The following is a 24,758-nucleotide window of genomic DNA, read 5'->3' as shown; positions in this document are numbered from 1 at the left end:
TTCTGTTCTTTCCAAATATGTGCTTAATTTGCGTATAAGTCTCTCGGAAACTTGAAAATTTTGAGTTTTTCCGGCTTGTATTTTTTTTTGTGACTGGCATCCACCATAATTTGGAAACGGTTCGGGATAGGATAGTGTTGATAGGAGATTTAATATTACCCTTAAGATCGTTTATCACCCACTTTCGTTTGGCAAAATATGTCACGTTCACCCTATGTAAGATACGACAGTCTTCCTGTAGGATGAATTACGGGTTGAATGCCAGTACGCTCGTACGTTGATGAACAATGTAACATTTAGCGGATATTCTGTGCCATTGTCATAAGAAGATCTGAAATATAGGAAGATCAACAACAGACGTCACTATGAACGCTTGAAAGTCATAAGGGGCAGTAATTAATAAAGTGTCTTTTCTGACACCTCTCAGTATAAACTCGATGTAGCAAAAGGCTCGGGATGTCCTGCTTTCGTAGTCAGAGAAAACACTAAATTGACTCTTAACATAGTTAAGAGGACTGCATAAAGCAGAGCGCCTGAACCACTGGGCCATGGCTTGGGGTACCGAGCCGCGAGAGCCTAGTCCTTCTGAAATTATAGTCGAATACTTTTCCATTTTACCTTCAAATTGTATCAAATATTTAATGACCGTGTATATATATGGTTTGCTGTCACCGTTAATTGTCATCCGCATACAAATTACGGCTGCTTCAACGAGTTTAACAAATCCTTAGAACCAAACACTTTTGGGATCTTTGTAAGGGTGCGATCATAGTTCGCTCTGATTTCTGATTCTGCAAATCGGCACCGTTGTTGATTGATTAAAAACCTGAATTTCAGGTTTTTTTAACCAATCCATAAAGGCGCTGACTCGCAGAATCGGAAACTATCATGCACTATATTCGTAGCCTTAAGCTTCTCTGAAGAATTTCTTCCGATGGTAAAACATTGAATCGAATAACAAGAAAGGATTTGAGTGATAGGTAAGTTAAGTTGTAAAAAACAGAAAAATGAAAACAAAATGCTTTTGGGGACGCATTTTGACTTTGAGGGTCAGCCCCTATATACTTAGCTGTCGAACCTCACATACGCGGGACCTTCAACGAAATTGCATCATTGTATTGAGCCAGCAGGAAGGAAAAATCGACGTTTTTTTCTCAACTTCAGAGTTCTGTCCAATCTGTAGATATGTGAAGGCACGCACATGCGTCAAACAGGTTCGGGGCTCCCTAGGTCACACAGCGCTCATCAGTAGAGAGGATGTCTTCATCTGTAGGCAAACCCGAACAGCACTAATGGAGCAATACTATTTTTGTCCGGGAACCTGATCTTGCGCCATTCCATCTCCAAACAGTTAATCCAGTTAATTTTATGTTAAAATTTTTAGGGGGATGGGTACTGTCTGTTGAATACATTTGCGGTACTCTTCTCGGCAAACGTCAGTCGAGCTAGCAATGCAAATGTTCCGACACTTCTTCAGCAAGCAATCACATACAAGATGAGAATGAACTCTGAATCTCTCATCAAAACCACATCCTCAGCAATGTCTCGACATAACAGTTGGTGTTAGACATAAATAAAATTTAATCGATGTGAAGTCGGACACACACACACATTAACGTGTATTCATTCTATATATATATATATATATAACAAGGATAATTTTGTATACATCCATCCACTCGCACATACATGCATCCACACTTTGCACATTTCAAAATATCACATGCTAACAACATGTTCTGTGTGTTTAGAATTTTGCAGAATTTCATCGACATAAAATTGTTGGGGCATTTTTTACGCTAGGTACTGTATAATGATGAAATAATATACAATATTGATGTATATACGCAAAATATTTATTGGAAAATAGCACATTCCGCATCTCAATGAAAATAAATGAGTAATGCTTATAATAATGTTGATAAACACTATTTGAAATATGTACACAGTAGAGAGTCCTTATAATAAATAACCCCCCGGAATTCATTTTTTGGCAGCACATATGCTTATTGAATGAAGCAGCACTTTTTTGAATTATCGCGCATATTTATGCTGCGATAATTTCAATAATATATAATCAAGTCTGCTAATGTATTTCAGCTATTTCTGTTATGAACAAGACATTTCATTTTAAAGACGACAATAAACACGTGATCACGGATGAAGAAAAGCCAGGACGAATTATATTATTTAATAGCAAAGCTGATCGGAGTTCATATGTGCTGTATTGATGATAGTTTACCACGATATACTAGCAACACTATACATTTGATACAAGCAATTTCATTGAAATGTCAACCAGATTTTAGTGAAGAAACCTGCCATCTAATCCAGAGAGAGAAACGTTCGCTGCTATTACTGGTAACTATCGTTTGATACAGCATGATTGATCAGTCGGAGATCCTATACACGACAAAAATATGTGGATATCGGCACTTCAATTCAGTTTTCAATAGCAAGGCAGTAACATCTGAGACTTGCAAATATTTTCTGAAGATCAAAGATAATAGCATCAATGGTCAAGTCTGAGGAGTTTATTTTTGACACTGCTTAATACGTTGTGGCAGCTCTGGAATACTGCTTCGTAGCTTTAAAACAGCCGCAAATATTGTCGGTGTTCCCTGAGTGCACCAGCGTTTGGTATACTGACGTTAACCATAATAACTTCAAAGTACGGATATTGGAAAATATTCTCTAACTCACACTACATCATTTCATGCATTGTTATTGAGCAATTTCTTTTGACTTAGTGCTGGTTCTAAACGGAGAAAAATTCATTTATGGAGCACGTTGAATTAAGAATTTATATATCGCCAGCGTTGGACTGAGATCTCACTCCAACCTCATCTGACGTGAAAATTTAAAAGTCGCTCACCTACTTTCTTCGGCTGAAGAAAGTTGCCGAGTGTAGAATTCTTTGTCACATTTCGAAAACGGAGGAAAATAGATAAATTCGTGTTCGAATCTCTGACTAATTTCAGTTCGTGACAAAATATAAAATGTGAGAAAACAAAAAAAAAACGAGATCAAGGTGTGTGTATTAGGATAGTCATTATTGTCATTATTATTCAAGTATTGTCCTTGGGGTTGCAATATCTCACCAGTGTTGCTCCTAACATAGAAAATAAAAAACTTAACCGTTGTGCAGCTGCAAATCACTCACATAAGAAGTGTTAAAATATTTGCCGAACGCGGTTTTGTGTTTCCCGCGGTGATCCGAAAGTGGGGAAGACGGAAAATGAGTGGATGACAATGAAAATGCAAAAATTATGATTAGGCCAGATCGTTAGTGCTATAAACTTTATATTTATTACACAAAATTAAAGGGGAAAAATCAAATACAGGTCAAGCTCCTGCATACGTAACAATAGATACTTAACAAATGTTCAATATAAAACTAACAAAAACCAAGAATTAATTCGGATTTTCAGCTCTAATAAAAAAAAATGCAAGAAATAATCTTAACTCGTGTGACTCTAATCAAAATTTCAAGACTTGAATTATTTGAAAGTATTTTTGCACATAATGTTTATCAAAGCACTCTGAAGTAAAAAAAAATACTTCGGATAATGTAAATTGAATAATCCGTAGTTACTTCAAATTTGCGAATTAGAAGTTAAATCTTGCAGTAAGTTGAAGCGTTGTCCATAATTTACGTGCAGAACTAGGGTTGATGAACTTCGGTTTGGATTAGGTGAATCACGGCACTCCTCAAAATTTTGAGATATTTGTGGATTTGAAGTTTTGACATATTGTTGGATTTAGGGTTAGAGCTTACCGCAAAATTTGAAGCACTGTCTATAATTAGCGTGAGGAAGTATGGTTGAAGAACGTCGGTTTGGATGAGTCCAACTGCTGGTGATAACTGTCCGACATTCCCGCGGTGAGTATCATTGATATATATAAGTTAGAAAATTATCGCGCATTAAATTCAGAAAGCGAAGCGAAGGCCTTACAAGGAGAACCTTATTCCAGACAGGTTACATCTTTAAGGATGGAGGATGATGTCACTCTCCTCTATCCATACGAAGATTTTTAACAGCTGGCTGTGAAGATATATTTAGGAAAAAGAGAAAAAATTATATTGCCCTTGCGGGGAACCCACGTTCTCTCTTTTGCCGGGAGAGCGCCCTAGACCACTAGACTACAAAGGCAACGAATATCTCAATCTTTACTTGGAGCTCGTGTGCACTGAACGGGACCTTACGTGGACAGTCGGACCTAATTCAGGCCAAAGCTCACAATTGCTGACACTGACACCAGATGGTGACTCATCCGGGGATTCTACTGCCCTTGAGGGAAGTACAATTTTCTCTCTTTCTTAAATACATCTTCGCATCAGCTAGCTGTTGAAAACCTTCGTAGGTTACATCTTGAATATGATTCTCCTCAGTACCAGTTCCAAAGTACAAAGTTGTCGCACAACTCGACAACTTCACATCTTGGAGCGTTTTAGGGTGAAATTACTCTCCATAGGTGATGCTACGAAAACGCCTGAAGGTAAGAGGATGTGCGTTGTGTAATCAAAGCCGGATCATAAAGAACTGGAGTGGAAGAATAGCGATTTAGCACCCGATGTTGCAGAGGAGACAGAACTTCGTGTCTATCATGGACCATGCCTGTTTTTGTACAATTTAGTCAATTTTCGAATGTAATGTCCTGTTACGAAAAATTTCTCAACTTATTGTTCGCTGTAAAGACACAAATACCCATGGGGAAAAATATATTCGTCTAGTTTATGAACATGAAGTAGGTCAACTACAAATTCCGAAAACACACATGAACTTTTAATGTCTTGCCTGTAATGGCATGACAACATTCAAAGGAGCTATATTCTAGGCAACCTAGACGTGTGCACATGAAGATGGTAAACTAATTGCATATATTAAGGAATAATGTTCCTTTCTTTAAAATAGACTCCGCCCGCCGTGAGAGAGACATTAGTGTGACCAACAGCTTATGTCCAGAAAATTTCTGTTGTACAGTCCAAGCATTAGCAAGATGGAAAGGACACAAAAAGATACTGGGATTTGTTACATTTATCTATTTTTAAGCAGACTGCGCTTAATAGCGGCTGGAATGTTCGTGGTAAAAGATTTATAGACCAGACAGAACGATGATTGCTTAAATTGGTTTCAAATATGCCCAATTGAGTTCAAGACTGAAGAATACGGGACCAGATTAGCACTTGGAAGTCTTGAGAATGCCCTTTCTACAATATTCAAGCATTTCAAAACTACAAGCTATGCCACACTACCATTTTGGTAAATCCCAGGAAAGGCAAGACAGTCCGTCTTAAAAGTTTTGACACTATAGATGTTTAACTGCGCCGTTTCAAATATTGATTTAATTTTTTTTTGCTTGTGATCGTATGCTAGTTCTCCATCTGCCTGTTTCTGCTTCCAAAAATTCTTAGTTAAAGCTGTGGAATTTCTTCGATGTACTTTTTACGGGCCCATAATTAATTTCAAAGCAACTTAAACTATATAAATTTATGCAATTGAATATTAAAAGACAATACGGAGACATTAATTTTCATGCTTGAGGAGATATAAATAAAAAGTTGAAATCAATGTTATTGCATGTATGTCAAACTCAAAAGTATGTCCGGCTAATTACTTTATATTTAATTTTCTGATCTTCGTATCTCTAAGCGAACTCAGTATGTCAAAAATCAAGAATTCAATGCAATATTAAAAATTATTTATGTGGCGGAAAACCCCACTAAATTTCCGCATTTCTACAGTAAAATCAACAATTTTAACTGATTTCTATGGGGATCATCCTTTGCCTGACCTTCAAAGTGATGCTGATGATGATTCTGACGTCTATTCAAAAAGCCTCATTACTGGGAGGATTGAAAAAGTGGCATACCATTGTAAAGGCATATACACGCCGGAAACGCATTGCTAGGGAACCACGGTAACCAAAGTAAACGTTCCGAAAGTGATTGTTGAGGCCCAAAAACCATTGTTGCCTGACAGTTTTTCGCCCATCTCGGGCATTTGCCCAGCTATGACAAACTTTTAAAGTAGCAAATTTTGGTGACGATAGATCTAAAATTGTAGATTTGTATAGAGAACATACCCACAGAGACACAGAGAGAAAATCAATTTTATATATATAGAAGAGTGATTAGGAAATCGCCTGTCACAAGGAAGTACCAAAAGAGTGGTAGAGAGGTGAAGAAGAGAGACTGTGAAAAGATCTCAAAATCATATGGAGACAAAAATAGCTTTGGTATCACATTTCGTGATGCAAAAATATGGAACTCCCATGTCCCAGACGGATGTTTCCGGAAGACAGTAAGGTGCATCTTCGATGATGGTATGGACAACATTTGCTTCTGATGGTTAGGCTTTCGTAACTTTTGAAATTGGGAAGTCAAAACTCTGATGCTTAAATTAGATCCTCGAAAACAATTCGCTACAGATTGGAGAAGATTTAGGAGGACAAAATTTCACATTTCAACATTATAACGTGTGTATTCAAAGATTTACTGCCTCGAAAAATGTATGGGTTTTAGACTGGCCATCGATGAGTCTTGTCTTGAATCCTATTAGGAATGTATGGGCATACATACTTATCATAAATGTGTTTGCAAATGAAATACAGTATTCGACTGTTGAGAACTTGAAGAGCTCTAACGAGGAAGCATGGTACAGTTTTGATGTTGAAACAATATAGAATTTAATTAGACCCATGGAGGATAGTGTGTTGAAGTTTTTTTTGAAAAAAAATCAAAAGTGTATTAACTATTGAACGCGTGTTATTTTTGTAAATCTGAATTTTCTCTAAACTTTTGAAGCAGCCATTTTTTTGTATTTTCGATACTATGAATATTCTAAATCTTCTTTCATAATTATTATTTTTTCTGTAAATGTAGAAATGCTTCAGGTATAATCCATAAAAAAAGTGATAATTTTATTTGCCGCATTTTTCTTGTTATTTTAAGAAAAGTGCATTATCTAAACTTTTGAGACGGACTATAAATGTTTATTGATAATAAATATTTATCATTTACAAGGATGAATTCATAATCATATCGGTTGAAAGTGGTTTCCAGCGAATCTAGACAATGTTGCAGTAACATTCTTCAACACGGTAATTCTGCTCTCACCAGCTTGTGCCTTTTAGCACTGGTTATTGCATCAAGTTTGTTAAGATTTGTACCCAAATACGAAAGCAGCCATCCATTCCAAGCTGAAGAGAATGCAACTCCTCCAGGGAGGCAACTCTTGACCAATCAGAGCAGTTCAAATTTTTATACCGCCTTGCAAACTGACCTTTGTTACGTTGGTTGCCGTGAATACTCATCTTTTTTGCGGTGATATATGTCACAGGTTCCGGCATGCAGAAATTTTAGACAAAGGTCTTCTAGCTTCTTGCTTTATTTTCAGACAGTTAATACTGTAATGTGTCGGTCGGTTCTTTCGCACTTTTTCAGCCCATCAACGTTCCCTTCTCACATCAACATCACTCGGTGCTCCACTGTCTTTACCACAATTAATAGCAGTGGTGCCATTTGTATAGTCACAGCACTTTTAAACGATACCAAGAAGAGAATATTTCGCAAACTTCACAGTTTCAGAAGTACCACGATGTTTGGCTGAAAAGACGATTGTCTTCCGTTTTTCTGAATCTGATAAATATCTTTTTTAATCTGTGAGAGTTTGCCGGTAACATATACATATATATATATTAGGGTTGGGAATCGAAAAAATATTTAAGTGATTAATCAATCATTTATAATCGGTAAATCTAATTTTAATCAAATATTTTTTTGTAACCATATAATATTCATAGATGCTATAAAAAATATATTTTAATCATTTCATTGACCTATTCGGCAGATGTAAACAAATATAGCAAAAGGTTAAGGAATTAAGGCTGCCCGTTTCAACCAATTTAATATGCTGAACATACTTTTTGTCAACACCTGAAATTTCTTAACTTGGATCTTGTCGTGTTTTTCTTAAAAAAAGGGTTATTTTTGGTTATTCTTCAGTGATTTCGAAACTACTCTCGATTATACTGTTGCTTTTTTTCTCAGATACTCTTCTCGAATGGTGTGCTAATAATACGAAAAACTACTGTTCATAGTGGAGACAATAAATTTTGGTCATCTTCTAAAACTCCCACCAAACTCAGTTTGAAACTGAAATCGTCAATTTTCGTTGAATCTAATTTGATCAAAATATCAATTCAAACATTTTTAAATATGGTCACTTATTCAAAATGTTCTGTATACAACATGATTTATAATACATCTCTAATCGGTTTTTTTCAAAAAAAGAATCAAGTTAATTCACAAGCTTCTAATAAAAATTTTAATTGATTTTTAATCGAATTGATCGACTCCGCTAACTCAACTAAAATTTCTAACTGCGATTTTTAATTTATCGATTAATCCGATCGGTTAATCGATCAAGGGGGACCAGCCCTAATATATATATATATATATATATATATATGCAGGTTGATTCGGAAAAGATGAGAAAAACTTTAAAAGGTGGCAGTACACACAACAAACAAACAAACAAAAAATAAAATAAAATTATATTTTTTATATTTTATTGATTTATTTTTTAAATTTTATTTTATATATTTGCTTGTTTTTGTGTATGCTACCACCTCTTAAAGTTTTTTCCATCTTTTATGAATCATCCTGTATAATGACTTATACACGTTTATTAGAATTCCTACATAACGACACATTTAAATCGGGCCAGCTGATAAAACTTTCCTCTTGCCATTAGCTATATGAAGATAATGTCTAAAAGAGGAGACAATCACAATAATGTGAGCAAATATGTACAAGCTGAACATTAGTTGTTTACAAAAAACCCGGATCGCTGTTGCATGAATGCTTTCTTTAGCGACAAATATAGTCCAACGAATCATTACAAATTATTAATAGAAAGCACTTATGATCGTGTATATAACATGTATTATGTAGACCATGGATATTCTTAGTTTGTAAGAACAAATAAGTATTATTCTGTACACAGACAGTTGTTGACTACTGAATATTAAACATCAGTTTATTCTATTCAATTTTTATAGAATATAATTAGCTCTCAGGAATATTTGCCAGATCAGTGTTTGTGTAAAGTAAGCAAAACATTTCTGAAATATAACAAAACGAACAATCCCTAAGGCTCGGGTAAGAAACGAAATCTTCCCGTGATACATGACGATATCGTTTGAATAATTCATAATAGTATTTCCAAGGAGAAATAAAAAATAAGTGCCGGTATCCGTAAATAAAAATACGCTGAAAAAAAGAGGAAAAAACGCTCAGAATTTTAAGCAGTTATGAAACTTTCTACAGGGACTGCCGTTTTTTTGGAGCTTCAAATCTCTTGTCGGAAGTCCAAATTTCTAAGCAATCACTTCATGCGTATTTTCTGTTTTGTTTAATAAACGTTACTTTGAAATTCACTGGCATAAGACTAAAGAGTTTCAAATGTCTCTTTCCCATTTTATTGTGTGAAATTGCAAACAGCTTAACTTTAGTTTTGATTTACGCTTATTAATGAAATATAATGTTTATATATAATATATATATAAAGATTATACTATTCGTTAGATATCGATAGATTTTTCGTAGAGTTTCTTAGCATTTTTAAAATCTAATATAGCATATTCAAATTTCTCTTTCATTGTCGGTAAACATTGCCAGTGACCGTACATCCTTGGTCAAAATATAGTGATTTTATCCGGATTTGTGTGTGGTATGAGAGGTTTGGCATCGTGCATTTTTGGATGGAAAACTACTAAAAAGATGAGATTTCACGAAAACGATAGCTCATTTCATCACAAGCAGGTGATTATAATGTGCTGAAGTGTTTTTAAAAGCACTATTTTTTGTTTCACTCGAGCTAATACCACGTAAACGAGATTGAAGATAGAGAGACATCAGAAGAATGCAGGATATGACCTAGTCATAAATAGTTGAGAAATAATTTCAACAAAATATCGATGTGTATCCCTGAATAAAATTAACAGTGATAATACAATCATTTGCCGTGACGTGTTTCATAAATGGCGGGTCATGGTGCATCGTTTGTGTGATGACATGTTTTAAAAACAATAGTTCATATTTTGAGAATATTCTTTCATAAATCGAAGATACTATTTTCTGAAAATAATAATTTTTCACATGACAGAAAGATAAATGGCAAATGATAAATCACAAAAATACATCACAATATCATATACTTGATCTAAAATGATATAAATTTTATACACTATTCACCAAAAAAAGATATAACAATTATATCAATAATAAAATAGGATTTTGATTGCCGTGTAAATATACGTGATCAGACATTATGTACATTCATACTGATCTCACACATTCGTAGCTTAATTCAGAAATGCAATATAATACATAAAATATCATGTATAGTATGAAAGACAAGATTATACGACTGGTGAACATGTACCAAAGCATTTCAGAACGGCACGTAGAAAATAACTTTTCGCAAATTATTGTTTGTATGCCGAGTTTCGTGAAAGTGATAATAAATAACACTTAATTTACAGCCGCGTGAAATCCTCAAGAGAGATTTTTATGTTGTTTTTGTAAGCTATATCTATCCGCGCTCACAATGCCTGCTACTTTTGCAAGTTGAATTGTTCCGCCTTCTAGTCACGTATGAAATTATGAATTGTTTATCTTTTTCACCATTATCTCTAAACACTCCCTTGGACCTTTTAGCGCGAAAAAACTGCTTCTCTTGCGACGTGTATTGACGCCCTATTCCATTAGTGATAACCTCAGTTCAGAACAATGCATCAGCTTATCACCGATCGTTTTCTGCTAAAAAGATAGAGAAAAGAAAACGAACTTTCCCTAGAGATAGACACAGGCAGTACTGAATATAGAAAGAAATGATTACAAGAAGTAAGGAGAAGAATCTATTATCTGTTGTGGGATTACTTTTTTTACCAAAGCAGATTAGTTTTTGTAACAAACCATACTTTTTCAATAGTTCAAAAGACACCCGTAAAATCTAGAAAAGCTATCGATATCTTATTAATTATGCACTTGTTGATAGAAAAGAATGAGCACTACAAAATTGAATTTTACTCCATTCCAATTCTTTTACTAATAGATAACTTACCACTATATCACTTGATCCAGAAATTTCCAATGCCTACGCTTGAAAAATACTTTTCGATGATAATTACAATAAAGATATGTTTTTGCAGTGAATGCAGCCTTGCTGTAGCAGCTACATAAAACCAAAACGTGAATGTTTTTAGATGTTTCACTATCTTATATGTAACGTCTTTAGGGAACTTTTCCGGCAGTGCTCGTAGAACCTTCGTAATTCGTTAATTATATGCTGGAACGGAGCTTGATGAACAACACGTAATGACGTTAACTGGCAAGACATTTTTATTGGCAGTTTCTTCAGAACCAAAGTCCTATCTATTGTTATATTTGTCAGATGAAAAAATAATAGCATATTTACACGGAACTTCCACTTTCTTTTCACGCATCTTCTTAAAATTGCAAGTGATGCGCTGTCAACATGTTTTAGTTTATCCAGAAAGTTTTTGCGATTTTCGTTCATTAGCTCATGGAAGAAAGAAATCTTATAATCTCCTTCACTTTGAAGCACATGGCCGTAATTTTTGACGTCTTCTCACACGTTGTTGCCTTTTCCCCCTGAAAATAAAGAAATCTTCCATGAGATTACCCTATTGTAACATTCAAAAATTTTCCACATCTAATTTTTTTTCAGATTTTAAAACAAATGCATGCATATGCTATTAATTACCTGTTTTTTTTCTTATCCATACTTCTGATTAAAAAAATAATTTCATATTCTGTGCTCTCATTTTCAATTTGAAACGATTGAACTTACCTCTGAGATGTCTCAAAATTTCGCGCGTTGAAGAGATAATAAAATTACGATTTTTTTTGTTTGTAAATGCGCAAAATAAATATTTTAGCAGGATTTATTCATGTAGAAATTGAAAATTAAATAACTCATGATTAAAATGAAAATTAAAATTAGGTGATTCTGATTATATGTGTCATGCAACAAAATATGACTATATTTTTCATTAAACTTCGATTTTTCAAGAATTTTGGGAGCTTTAGAATAAAACTTTTTAACTTACCTTGTATGCTTCTTCGGATGTGAATTCTTGGCACTTTAATAGATCATCAGGCTGATCGTGAGGAAACGTGAGTAGCCAGTACACTGCTATTCATATGGTTAACTTGTCCACATGAGCGAAAGTTTCAAAGTGAAAATTACCTTTATGATCATAAATCTTCATCGCCCCAGTTTAGAACATTAATAAACCTCAATATATAAGATGTAACAACCACAACAACACATACAATGAAAATACAAAATAACTACTCGGTGAATACGACACGTTGTGAGATATTTTTTGTGATAATGAAACGTGGTTCAATTACTAAGTGCATATATAGGCTTACATGTCCCTGCTATTACGGGTTTGACGATATTTTCTTCTGGTTTGTTATATCATGGTTCTCTGAAGTAATGCATAACCAGATACTCCAGATACATCTACTGAGAATTCATTATCAATGAATGAAGAAAATTTTCCCACTTGTTCCAAAGTGTTCAAATAATATTCTGTGGCTTTATATAAGGTAAAGGCCACACAGTGTATGTTTAGTCTAAAGTTTTCTTCCTTGCAGTTTGAATTATTGCTATCTTCCGTGAGGATTCAGGAATATGATATAATAATTGCAGCAGTAAAGAAGAAGGTCCTCAGACAAAACTTGTTTACGTCAACCATGACAAGTACAAAAAACTTTTCAATCTGAAAACCTCTACGATATCTTTCCATTTACGTAGATCAATAATTCATTAAAAGCTCATATATCCAGTGATAGCTGCCACTGTTATTGACGAAACGTCTGATTCTGTTTGCACTTTGCTAATGCATAACAACTGAGAAGAAACGTGCAGTCACAGTTAATGCGCTTATGTATCAGAAACATAGCATGAATACATTCAAACTCAAATATTATTTTAATAACGTACATTAAATGCGCTAATATAATGGATATCATTTACATCCGTATGTATTTATATAAAAACGTTTCTAATGAGTCTATTCAGTCAGCAATTTAAGAGCTTATATTGCGATTCATCTGAGTCTGAGACCAAATTCCATGAGCTATGAGATACTTTGTAGCAGATATAAAAATCAGAAAATATTAGAACTACCTCGATTCGTGAATGTCTTGAATTGATCTATTTAACGAGTTGTGACGGTCAAGACCGACCGTATCCGTTAATATAGGTGGCGCGCCCGAGATTCGCTCTCGTGGCAGTCGTGTTCGAACGAAGTTGCTGTGATGTCGCCCACGCGGTGTATATCTTGTCGTAAGCCGGATTTTTTTCCCCTCAGATGTAAATTTTCAGTCCCTTGAAAATAAAATATAGTAGTTTCAACCCTACGAGGCTACAATTTGTCTGTGACGGTCAAGGCCGACCGTATTCACGAATATGGGTGGCGCGCCCGAGATTCACTCTCGTGGCAGTCGTGTTCGAGAGTGGTTTGAGAGAAGTTGTTGTGATGTCGCCCACGCGGCGTATATATTGTCGTAAGCCGGATTTTTTTTCCCCCAGATGTAAATTTTCAGTCCCTTGAAAATAAAAATATAGTAGTTTCAATCCTACGAGGCTACAGAGTAAGAAATATTCGCCAAATGTCAACCACTTGTGAGCAAATATTTGACTAAAGATCATGGGAACGTTCCGAAAAAAAACGTCATTCGACGCAGAAAAGATATGTCTGGGTACTTTTGACAAGTCGACAGAGTTGCCGTACTATACCAGTGTTTCCCAAAGTGGACAATATTGCCCCCCCCTCCCCGTGGGCGATGGAATGGTCCAGGGGGCAATAGAAGCTACGGGTATAACATAGGATCCCATCGGTTCGCTTGGGTTGGGAGGGGGACGATGAGAGAAAAAAATTCTGAAAAAGGGGACGAGATGGGACAAAAAGTTTGAAAAACTATGTACTATACTTTTATCTCTCTTATAAGCAAAAATAGTCTATCCTGCGTACACATAATACTGGGCACTGAGTCACTATGTAAACTTTGTAATATAGCGTGCGGATACTCAGTAATGTGACTCGCTTAACATAAATGACTGACCTAAGTGTATCGCGTTGATGAGCACAATTTTGATGTTCGTTTCTACTCTAAATTTTAAATTAAAGTATCGCTAAATATTGGGAAAAAAATAATATACCACTTTTCTTTACTATTCCGTTGGTCAAGTGATGTTCTTTTCCACACATAGAGAACCAAACTCTTTAATAAGTACACAAATATTTTGGATATCTGAGAAGATTCCTCAATAATTTTATATATTCAGCACTCGCTACAAAAAAAATATATTCTATTAATATATATATATATATATATATATATATATATATATATATATATATATATATATATATATATTAAAGTTTGAGGAGATTACGTATTTTAAATTTCCTCAATCAGATTTATAAAAAAACATGATTTGAATTTAAGGCTTCAAAAACCTGATGTGTTACGTTATTTCCAAAAATAGAATTTATAGGTGGAGTATGAACGTTATTTATACAGGATGATTCCATAATTCACTTTTCCGCATTTTACTGTGCAAACCGTTGATTCTAGAGACATGCTTCCAATTAAAAAATTATTCAAATAACGTGTAGAACTCGGAAATGCAAGTCATATTGCAAAGGGTTGTATAGTTATGAAAATATGAAAATGAACTTCCTATACGGACACCCTGACCTCAAGAAACCCAATTAGAAAGTTGTCCTATTTTTTCTGAATTCAACAGAAACTTTCAATGTTTCTAAGTGCAATATTCGCTGAAATATTTTTGAATTAAAAAATTGGCGAAAAGTTGGAAAAGAAAAGCATGAACTAATGGTTAACGCTTTTCCCCCTCATTTCTGCAGGTCTTTCCAAACTTTTCTCCGATTTTGGAACTCTAATATCTCTGTGAATATTTCACTTAGAAACGTAGAATATTTTTTGTTTGCAACAGAAGTGACAGAGTAAAACGACTTGGTAATTGGGTTCTTGATTACAGAGCGTCCGTATAAAAACCTAACATGTTCATTTTAATAAATATACAACCCATGGCATATGAATGACGTATCTGAGTTCTATAGGTTATTTGGATACTTTTTCTATTTGGAAGTGTGACGCTAGAATCAACGATTTTCCAATAAAATGCGGCAAAGATAATTATGGAATCTCCCCTGTATATAAAAAATAAATTAGTTGCACAGAAGTTACTTGTTTTGTCTGTAAGCCGTTAGAGTTTGGGCAAACCCAAATTTTTTTAAAACAAGAAATTTCAAACACAATATCTTCATCAAAACTAGAGATCTTAGAATCTAATGTTGTGTGTGAATAAGTAATTAAAGTAAGCAATTTTAGAACAAAAGTAATTTCATGTATTTTAGATCAGTAAGGTAGGATCATTAACGATCGACTGTGTGAAGGTTGTAATGATTTATAGAATGTAAAAAAAAAGACGGAGTTGTTTTTTGTAATCTCAAATGGGAATGCAATAATCTTTCACCCCAATAATAAAATCAAAATCCTAAGAAAAGTTTTTAAGTTCAGATGAATCATACGTACCTTAGGCCGGTATTACGCTGTAAAAGTTTGATAAAATCCCTTTTATAAAACTTGAAAAATCTATCCAATAAGGTTATTGGTTACATTCTAGAAAATGCAATCGGTGACTTTATTGGCTGCATTTTTCAAGTTTTATAAAAGGACTTTTACCAAACTTTTATAGTGTAATACCGGCCTTAGAAGTATATTCACAGAATAGAAATCGTGAAAAAATATAGCACGATATAGCAAATAAAACTGCATAATTCAATAGAAAGCTCTATGTAATTATCATATTTCGACATAAACGATATGCGATATCTGCAAAGGGGGAAAAAATAGAACAATAAAAGGAACAATAAATGGATTTACGGGAAAAAATCAATGTTAGTTTATTATATTTTTTCCTTTCTTCAACCATTGCTGATTGGCATAAAACTGATAAATAAGTGAATTATGGTCACGTACGTGGGTAGATTCTAGAATATTGGACGATTGCTTTACTCATGCGAAAGCTGTATTGATTCGAGAGGGAATTTACAGAGTTTCCGCTATGAATTCCTATGAATCGATTTCTTATGCCATATCGAATTGAACTGTTGTTTAATGCGCTGTCGAACGCAGCTTACTCATATGCATTTATTTTTAATGCATTATAAAGCATATTGAATCGCAGATATACTTTCGACTTAAAACAGATACAGAGAATTTTTCTTATTTTTACTTTTTATTCACGATTATCGATTCTTGAATTCTGGTAGAAAAATATACGTAGATATTTTCTTTGGTATCGATCTGGAAAAATATACTGCAATAATTGCAAGCGTTCCAATCGAATCATGAATCACGTAAAATTCTCAAATCTGAATGGAAAATAGATGTGGAAACTATTGTGTTAGTCGATTATTTCTGGTATAATTAAGAAATGTTATTATTATTATCAGTAGAAATTTGAAGATTCGATATATTCTTCCTCTTTTGATGATTCAATGATCATCCGGTACTTTCGTTTCTACACTTTCAGAACAGTATGGAAGTACAAATTTTACCGGTGAAATTCTAAACTATCTGAAGCTATTTTAGAAATTACCTATTGATATTGACAAAGTCGACTATCACAGATCGTCAAATGTGTATATAATGTCGTCTTTTCTATCTTCGACCAATGATGTATCTGAGTGAAAGAGACGGAAGCACTCAATGAGGTCGGAAATAGATCACCATCGCACAATCGAGACTAATCATTTTCTATTCCGATCGAAACAGATATCCTCTTACTTGTTGTACCGAGAAAATGCTTTCTTATTCTTTTTTGTTTCTTATTTATTATTATTCTTCGCATCTATTATACACGTTAACAGAAAAGAAAATAACAAACTGGAATCTTTTTCGCGAAGAAAGAATAAAAACACACAAACTACTACGCTATTGCATAGATTGTTCGGAACAATTGAGCTAAACAATGCTCCGACGTAGTAAAATAGTAGAAAAGGAAAGAGAACCTCTTCACTTCTAAGAGATCGATACAAACGAATTGTACTTGCTGAGACCAGAGTTGGGCATCCGGTCGATCAATGGCACAAAGAAAGTGGAAAAGAGCGAGAAAAATAACAATTGCCCTACTTCCAGAACATCGAGAACAATGCAATTTGATCAAAGGTTATGCATCGCTAATTACGATAGTCATCAAAGCTAAAGACAATAAAAATATATGTGTTACTTATACCAATTATTAACCATAATTTTGTATATAGTAATACCCCGACTTACGCTACCCTGAATTTCACGATTTCGGAGTTACGAAAAATTTCCATTTCTAAAATTCCAGTAAAATCACGGGATTATTGCTCAAATAGTGAAGGTTATTTAGTGATGACCAAGTAAAGGATTGTTTTATTCGATTAGTGCATCAGATTTATTGAAATAACACTGGTTTTTTTTTTTGAGAGGCCACAGTATGTAAAGATGAAAACCTTGCAGGGAGTAAGAAATGAAATTCCTAGGCTTGTTTAGTATCTGCTATTTTTAGAAGACAAGGTAACAAGGTTATACCTCAATCCAACCCCAAATTGATAAATTAATTTCTTTAATGTATTGCTGTGATGACAATGCACCTGATCTCTCTCGCTCTCTCTCTTTGCAATTTTCAGTTAACTTCAACTCATGGGTGCAAGTTTTCTGCCTTCAAACACGAGCAACTTATTTCTTTCAATGAGCCAAAGTGTTATCGAACATTCAAAGCGTTCAACGCATGACTTTCAGTTGTAGCGATTTTAGCGGATACAGTCTTTGTCATCGGAACGAATTGCACTCATAACGCAAGTTAGATTTTATGAAGCCATACAAGAGTACCATAAATACAAATACTAATACAAACACCACAACAGGCAAATTGCCCATCAAAGTGGCTGAAAAAATTATGCCAATAAAAAATATATGGATATCAAATATAACTAAAATACCCAATATAAAAGCATATATCACCAAAAAAAATTAATATTATTATAGTACATTGCCCCATAAAAAAGATTATGACTGTCTTATCTAAATATGGATAGCTTCTTGATTTTCCCACTATGTCTATATCATACTTTTTTTAAACGTATCAGTTGTGTTAGAATTCAAATTAGAATACAAAATAACATTACAGTCATAATAGGAAAAAAAATAAATGCTGGTGTTTTTCCTAAAATTTTGTCCCAATCAACTAATATTTATAAGTATTTCTATGGAAAACTGTACCTTGACTTGCGCGGTTATCACCGCTCCCATCTATTGCGCAACTTAGGGGTATTACTGTACAAATGTGTTCTTGAAGTTGTTTCTTTAATGACAGTTGTAGTCACGCATTTCTCGGTAGATTTGTGTATCGTACTTGAAACATTCAGGGATTTCACATATAATTTGGCATTAACAAATGATAGTTTAATTAAATTAATTTTTAGAATTTCTCGGAAATGCTATTTACAATTCTGCAATCCTATAATTCATTCTTGTATTTAATTAGAAAAAAATCTAATCATCGTTAAAATTCCATAATTGTATTTCATTCGAGATATTTTTTTTTTTCAAAAAAATATATATCGTTTTAATTTTTGAAGTCTGAAGATAATACGTTTTTCGATTGGGTAGTAACTAGTTAATTGAGTTTGATTATGAAATTGAATTCACAAAAGATATTTTTTTCCCATTTCCTTTTTACAAAAGATTTATTAGTTGCATCAAGCCTAAAGCATTACAATTCGCGTGAATTAAGGGAAATTATGCTCAACTTTGTTGTTTATTTATTTTCAAAAATTAAATTAAATACATTTTTTTGAAAGATATGCAATTGGCTTTAAAACATTTTAATTTTTTTCATGTTTCTCATTTAAAACTAAGAATAAAAATGCAATTTCTTTAAAACAAAGTTTTAATTTATTCCCTGATATGTTTTTCTAAAGTAAAATGAATGTACCACCTATCAATATATAAGTATTTAAAATATAAATGTCGAGAATCATATAAATCAATCCTACTTGTTACAAAATATACAGATATTTATGTCACGTACGTAGAAATCTTGTTTCGAATATTTCAAAAACAATTTAAAAAAATTCTACCGATAATAAAATTCTAAAAAAAATATTATTATAATATTCACGAAAGATTGAATTTACCACTAACACTTTTATTTCCACCAAAATTTCGTTTTATAATACGCTTTCGAATATCCTATTGTTTTATCTAATCCTATTGAGAAAAAAAACACGCATTAACCTAACATCATAGAACAATATATTTATACTTTAGATATGTTTTCTGTGCAAAATCCTATTTCGAAATCAATAACCACAGAACTAATCGTCAGTGTAAAGCTGTGATGTAAAATCGGGTTCCATAAAGAATGGAACTCGGTAAGAGACATAATTTAGTCTGGAGAATGCGACGAAATAAAGTAGTAAACGATCTCAATTATCAGGCGTTTTGTTGCATATCACGCACGCAAGGCCATTAAAATTCATCGCTCATCACTTCCACTTGCTGAAGAATATATTTGTCGCGTGGACACAACTGAATTCCGATTGGAATGTGAGGTAACAGTTTGCCATTTCAATATCTAAAACGAGGGGGGACGAAAATGTTTCCTTCTTCACCTAATCGGCTTATCGTCGATTCTTGTTGTACTAAAGGTTATAACATTTCCAATAGATATCCTTTTCCAACACGAGCTTCAATCACGAAATATTCAAAAGGAGAGACGAATGCTCTTCGATACGCATACTCACTGAAATAGAATAATCTACATTCTGAATGATGAAGTTGTTTGGTTGATCGATATCGGAGAGACTCGTTGCATTTTGCTGTAGGAAATACGGCAATATACTAAATGTATTCGATGTTCCTCAAAATTCGTTTTGGAATTGATTGTGAAAAGTAATATGAAACGTCACCGGTGAGAAAATTTGCTCAAAACCGAATTTTTTTTTTTTTTATACCTAATCTCTGATCTCACTCCTATAAAAATCTTAGTTAATAACTCTATTCACAATGATTAAAAAAATGTCAACAGGTTTTGGTGATTGTTTTCCGTTAAAATTTTCCCGTGAAACAAATTTTAACTCTTATTTTAAGAATTTATTGAGCTTTCTTAAAAAATGGCGAGATCAGAATTTTCGCATTGTTTCAATTACTAAATTGCCATCATGATTCTAACGGCTCTCATTCTCGTCTCGTGTTAATGGTTTCACTACCACATTATAAAAAAAAATTAAATTATTGTCATACAAATTTAGCTTTTCAACCCAATGAAAGTAAACTAGCCTACCTGATTTTAACTAAAATGAAAAATATTCTCAGTTCAAATTAATTCATAAGCAAAAGAATTTTCTAACTTCTACAGAAATTTTCTTCTTTCTACAAAATTTTCTAATTTTGAATGTTTAAATCGTTGAACGAAACAAACCAATAAATATACAAACACTAATGACAATAATCGAAAAGATAATTTTGGAAATAATTCAGTAAAACCGGCAGTACAATGATTGTGCGAACTACCGCAACAAACAAAAGGTAGCAAAGCGGTCGCCCTCGGTTATGCAGAGGAATGACGTCACACGTGACGTCAGCTTGTGCTGACTCCAGCGCTTCATGAGACAACCTTGTTATATGGCTCTAGTGCTGTATAGCCTTTATAATCCGAAATATCAACATCCAAGAACATATGTAAGGGGTGATACAGGGGTTAAAAAATTAGTAGCGTCAGTTATGAAAGGGTTAAATTACGCATTTTGTAGTAAGGGTTGAATTTTATTCACTCTTTATATTCGGTTGAAATACAACGATATGCAAGTATATTCAGATGAAAGTGAAAGCACGATAACCCCTCTTGGAATCCTTATTTCCGAGGCAGGAATCTTTTCGTATCCTCCGATTTCTTCGCGTTCGACGAAAGAAAAAAAAAACAAATAAAAAACAAGAAAGCACGTACCAGGTATCAGTCTCTGGGATTTGTAAGGAATTTTATTCTCACTTTTCCGAGTGAAACACGCGTGTGGCTAGTGCTAGCAGCATCTCTTTCCACTCAATCTTTTGATGCTTCATTTGCTTCTAGTACTATAGTCAGGCGAGAGCAGAGATGACCTCAGCAAGTGCTCACTGGAGAGACGTTAGCCTTACGGAAGCCGTCTGTTTCCCGAAAGACTCGTTCGCGTTCCAGCTTCCCTATCTCTACAAGAAAGCTATACAGATAAACCATTGCAAAGCTGGTATTTCCGGCAATAACGGCAAAGTTGCAAATCCATTGCGTCGCAAGATGGGCTTAAGCATTACCCTCTTTTCTTATTTTTGTTACTTTTTTACGTCTGTGTCCTTTTATTTCCACCCTACTTCAAGAAATATATGCATTCTTAGAAGAAAAAAGAAGCAAGTCTAAAAAACAATCTGAAGTTAAAAATATAAAGTGAGGCAAATTATTGTCAGTTCAGGTTGAAAAAGAATGATCCTATATTTTTTTTAACAATGCGAAGTAAGTATATACTAGTATGCTCAATTGGTTTTATCGGTGTATTGTTAAAAAACGAATATCTTTCCTGTGAATTGTCATATATCAGTGCGCGATCCATTAGAAGAGTAAATTAAGGGAATATCGAGTGAAAAATAGAAATTAAATTAATATAATCCTAAAAGCGGTTTTTAAAATTTCACTGACTTCGCATTATTACAGATACGGTGAAAATCACTAAACTTTCAGTATGACACACCTATTTTCAAGAAGAATATTTATTTTTCCGATTTTGCGCAGGTGATAGTGCTTCTCCCCCAACTTCAAGAAAACTAAAAAACTGGCGAGGAAGTGAATTTTACTTTGGCTTTTTTATTATTTATACTGTAAGCATATTCTTATACTACTCCGAAGGGAAAGGAATAGAAAACACCATCTCTTTCGTCCTGTTACCAAACTTTGAATAAAAGCTAACTCTGCCCACTGGTAATTGATCTGACAGGTTGAAGGTGATGAACATCATGTGTGCAAACAAAGCTTCTCTTACATATATAGCTGGCTCGTAATTGCCGAAATGAGAAGGGTTTAATTAGCGAAATATCTCATAATTGCCGAAAATAATAAGATATCTCATAATTGCTATCATGTTAGGCGATCAAGTTTAGTTATCGTGAGTTGCGAATGCCACTGTGAGGGGTGAGCGAATTCCTTAAAAACACCCAAAACGTTGACATTCATTCTTACGAAGTTCTTTTTTTTTGACGATATTTATAAGTTCGAATACAACACCACGTATTGTTTTAAAACTTTTCGCAGCTTGCACAGCGAAGGTTAGAAAACTTTTCAAGCCATGTGATACCGCACCGGAAGCAAAACTTTCATATACCAATGCTCAAATTAAATCGGTACAGTGCAAACCCATGGATGAGGTATTAATAAATAGCTCGTGAGTACACACACAAGCACCGAACAGATTTGGGGGCTCTAATGAGCAATACAGTTTCAAAAATATTTACCACCATCGTAATTAATGATAACTGTCTGTCAAATTCTAAATCAATATGATTCATTAATCTATTTCCACCCAAAAGATATTAGACCTTCATCCATGATCTTAAAATAATTCTCATTATTTAAAAAAAAAAATCATCGGTATTATCCAATGGCTCTTTCAGCATCTTATTTTTCGAGGAAATAATCAAAATCATTGAGAAACTAATAGGAAAAACCAAAACTTGATTTTATGTTCAGAGAGTACCATAAACAATGAATTGTTTTTTCATTCATTGTGTTTGAGAAACGGAAATAACGGTTGTTTTACTTCGGTTTAACTACTCCTTAATGAACATTTAATTATTGCAATTTTAATTCGGGATGTATATGCATCAAAAATTCAGTCTAGGAATCATTAATTCCAGGAATCCCTCACGTAACAAATAAACGCAGTGTGACGTAAATGAATTCTCCAACATGTTCCGAAAAGCGTAGCTGCTTCCTTAATAATCCCGTTCTTACATTCAATCGCGAACATACTCGTCTCTTTCGGAATTCTTGGAGTTGATTGTTTCTGTAATCCACGCCATTAATTATTATCAGCCGACATACGATTGAGGTGTTCTCCCTCATTTGCCTCATCGTACATCTTTTCCTTTTATTTAGCCATATCTTAGCGCGCTGCTCTCTCTTCTTCTCTCTCTAAGTTCGTGATAAATTCTCACCATTCCACGACTCCTAAATTATTAGAGAGCAGAATTTTGTTGAAATTTCAGACGACACTTTCGACTACTCATTTCGCTACTTTGCCAATTAGAAGCTGAGAATTAATTAGATGACTTAGTTTGATAGATTTGTTGGGGAAACGGTAAAGGTTTGACGCGTGAATGGCTAAATCCTTCCCGAAGCAACAAAGTTGTTGCATTAACAGCATTATCGATAATTTTTAAAAGAGCTCGTTATGCTTTCACGAAATCGTACGGGTGAGAATTATGTCCGCGGCACAGTCGTTTTCCTTATAAATTTCTTAAAACGCTCTATCTACATTCTTAAATATTCAACTAGCATTCGCATAAAATGAAAGAAAATGACGGCAAGTGTCTCGCGTGTGGAAAAATGGTTCATTTCTATGCCTTATGTTCATAATAATCACTTCAATATTCGTGATTTCTTTATTCATGCATGAATCCATTGAGAAAGAAATTCGTTTAAATTCAAAATTTCGGTATATAACACACTTGGTTTAACATTTTAATAATATAGTTATTATTTCGAAAAAAGAGGCGCACATATCAAGAAATAGTTGTGGTTTTGGTATCTCTGTATAGATAGACTTCAAATTCATATACACGGTGCATAGCTAACTCCTCAAACTTCAAATTTCTGGTTAACCGTTGATATTGGAGGCTTACTTCCAATTAGAAAAGCATTAAATTACCGTGTGGACCGTTATTTTAATGAAAACAATTAACTAAAATTAAACTAAAAGTTGTTGCCCTGTCTCTTCTGATGACAACGAAAAAATCTATATTTCAAAGTGCAGTATTCGCTGAGATATTTGAGTTCGAAAATGGAGAAAATTGGTAAAAACAGCATAGATGAACGGGAAATGCTTTTTACACTCATTTATTGTGTTTATCAATTTTCCTCTATTTTTTTTTAAATTCAAATATCCAGACGAATATCGCATTGATAAACATTGAATTTGTTTCGTTTACCTCAGGAGAGACTGGGTAACAGTTTTTCAATTGGGTTTTTGAGCACATGGGAACTGCATGAAAAGTTAATTTTTATTTTAATAAATATACAACTCCTTGAAATATGAGTGGCATGTGTGAGTACTACACGTTATTTGTGCACTATTTTTAATTGGAAGTATATGCCTCTAAGATTAACGGTTCGCCACTAGAATCATAAGCGTGAATTCAATGTGATGTGCCAGGGAAAGGGCATGTGCATAAACTTGTATTTAGTCATGGGCGCCCTCTCCCCACCCCAGGATATTTGCCACCATATGCATAATAACTATAGAAATAAATATTAATAAATAAAAATAAATAGAGGCACGCCAATATAGTATATACAGGCGAGTTCCTTTATAACATACTCCCTAGGTGGTTGGAGAAGTGTATG

General features: G+C 33.9%; 1 protein-coding gene across 5 annotated transcripts in view; it reads right to left on the bottom strand.

The window, feature by feature from the left end:
* LOC149085241 (uncharacterized) overlaps positions 1-24,758 on the bottom strand; it is a 396,426-nt gene that overhangs the window by 321,773 nt on the left and 49,895 nt on the right. For 3 of the 5 annotated variants that reach the window (XM_089233124.1, XM_089233128.1, XM_089233126.1), the window contains one exon: positions 11,133-11,683. The exons of the other annotated variants lie outside the window; for them this stretch is intronic. The gene's annotated coding sequence lies outside the window, so the exon portion shown is untranslated. The remainder of the gene's footprint in view (positions 1-11,132; positions 11,684-24,758) is intronic. 5 annotated transcript variants of the gene reach the window in all.

This window comes from Pholcus phalangioides, unplaced genomic scaffold (genome assembly GCF_987345545.1).
Source record: "Pholcus phalangioides strain wild (caught in Gottingen) unplaced genomic scaffold, Ppha-v1.0 ptg000007l_1, whole genome shotgun sequence".
Lineage (NCBI taxonomy): Eukaryota > Metazoa > Arthropoda > Arachnida > Araneae > Pholcidae > Pholcus > Pholcus phalangioides.
This window is presented reverse-complemented; position numbering and strand designations above follow the sequence as displayed.